Consider the following 2,770-nt stretch of genomic DNA (forward strand, 5'->3'; position numbering starts at 1 on the left):
CGTGAAACTTCACTGATAGGTTAAGACACCGGGGTAATGGAACAAAAGTAGAAAGAAGTTCGAAATAATTAGATAAGAATTTGAAAATTTGGAATTTTGTGAAACTTGGAAATTTCAAACTTAATTCAGAAGCCGATGACAATATAAACATATTAAAAAAGTTTCGCTGGGGGCGCACGGATTGAGGTATTTAGACGGGACGCGAATCTTACGATCGATTATTATACTATATTGAGCTTCCACAGTTCACAAAATACAAGGGTGTACGGTGGATAACGCAGTGGTGAATATAGGATCCGCACTTTTCGCCAAAGACCGGGCCTACATAGCACAACAAAATCTTTGAATGGTCTCGGTATAGAAGAGCTCGAAGCGCCAAACTAATGGGAAAAATACCATGTAACGAGAAGGCTATGCCCGAAATAGAGCGTTTGCGGCAATTAGAATGCCCAAGAGAAAATAACATGTTGTGAAAGCTTTTTTACAGTGATAATGAAGCTGCCTTCAATTGATAAAATACAAGTATGATTCGCATTTATTTAAAAAACTTACTTAAAGCAAACTAAGAACGTAGCGGCTTGAAACGAACAAGTAAGACCGAAACAAGGTATTGCTGTTACAACAACAACATCAGCGTATGATAGCCCAGCCGGCCTATATGCCATTTACAATTTCAAGCGGGGTGATAAAATACAAGCTCAAGTATGATTCACAATTCGTTAAATAAATAAATCCAAGTCCCCGATTTGAAGCAAACCAAAAAGATTGTGGCGAGGAAACGAACCAAAATATTGCTGCAACTATACCACACAGCGAATAATAGCTTAATATTTATATTTTACTGCTATGAAATCTACTCTAACAGGCAAGCGGCTATAAAGGCATTGTGCTCAACTACAGTGCGATCGAGGGTGATCTGGGAGTGCCTGATCTCACTTGCGATTGCATCGAATTATTTTACAATTAAGATTATCTGGGTCCAGGGCCATAGTGATATTCTGGGTAATTATCAAGCGGATCTCTTAGCCCGAATCGGCTAAGCAGCTGTATGGAGGATGATGAGGTGGAATCACCAAATCACTTTATGCTTGATTGCCCAACTTTTGCCAGAACTAGGCGAAAGTATTTCGGTCGCGACTCACTTGGATCTCCCGAGGAGCTATCCAAGGTTGAGATCGGGATCGTTCGGAACTTTATCGTTGCTATCCACCGATTCTCTAAGTAGTTATATCTACGTCACCGTTATGTAGTCCCCCTATCAGGAAGCTACCACCCACCCTAACCTAACATTTGAAATTTTTTAAGCTTCGAAATGCATTAGTGAGTGTGTATGTGTACAATTTCAAACATGAGCTTTTACGTATGTTTAAACTAATGCAAGTATGAGTTGAAAGCAATAATTTTACGAGTAAGCAAGCCACATACTCACTTGTAACAATCCAAGCTTGGCATATATGAAAAATTTTCAAGTAGCTTTAAATTTAATGTAGACGTAGAAATTGTAAAAATATTTATGAGAGATAAAAATATTAAATTGAAGCGCACATTATAGCGCTATATCTTAGCGAAAAAGAGATTTGTATAAATAGAATTTTACTTTCTAAATTGAATTATAACATTAAATTGGAAAACACTAAAATTTAAGACTTTTCGCGAACAGCCTTCTTGAATACTTGCTCATATTATTATCGTTTCTATATCACATATTGGCTTTGGATGTATACTGTAACGAATTCGTTGCCTCTTGTACTTCAATCTTAGATGTAATCTGTGTCGACATTTCTGAAATACGCGTTTCCTGTGCTTCCATCTTCGATGTTGTTTCTGACGACATTTCTGAAATACGCGTTTCCTGTGATTCCATCTTGGATGCCATATATGTCTTCTGTTCTTCCATCTTGGATGTTATTCGGTTCTCCTGGGATTCTAGTTGAGATGACATTTGCGACGACATTGATGTTACTGTCGATGTTTGTGCAGATATTGCAGCCAATATCATGTTCAAGTCTGTGCTCGTAACTGTTTGCGATGTTTAATTTTTCTCTTCAATTTTTGTTGTCTCCTCGCCCTCAGGAGGAAAGAAGTATTCTTCCAAGTTAATTCCCTCTAATTTCATTGCCCTTCGTAGTCGTGCCTGAAGTTCGAGTTTATTGCTGGTTGTATTCAATCCACGGCTCTCCAACTCCTTCTTCAGTTGCTGGATTTTCAATTCACCGAAGTCTTCGGAATTTATTCAACAATTCTTCTTCTGACACCAATTGTAACGAATTTACTGCAATTCCCTTTATTTGCAACCTTCTGCTAACGTTCGAATCACTAAACTGCTGAATAAATAACTCCACTATTCAATAATGCAAAATGGCCTTTATTAAAGTACTTCAGAATAACACTACTATTGCTCGCCAGATAGCGTCTTAAGTCAAACTGTTTGTCGTGCCTCTAATCCTGCTGCCTTTTGTACTCTGAGATTTCTCGTTCGCATACTTCTAGGCACTTTCATTTCTAGAATTGACTTGTTAGTTATCTACTATAAAATTACAATTACAGATGCACGTGTATAGCTTCCCAAATGCGCGTGTATGTGTGAGCGATACTTGCACAAACCATTGCCTACTTTTGGGAGCATCTCAGATATATGCATGTGTTTTTGCGTTTTCTCTCCGCTGCTTGTATGGACATATGGGTAGACATAATGATTCATTTGTTGATGTGCATACAAGTCACTGCTCAGCATCGGCTTAGAGATGATAGTATCCCTTAGTGTTGCTAA

Source organism: Eurosta solidaginis, chromosome 3, assembly GCF_040869045.1.
Source record: "Eurosta solidaginis isolate ZX-2024a chromosome 3, ASM4086904v1, whole genome shotgun sequence".
Lineage (NCBI taxonomy): Eukaryota > Metazoa > Arthropoda > Insecta > Diptera > Tephritidae > Eurosta > Eurosta solidaginis.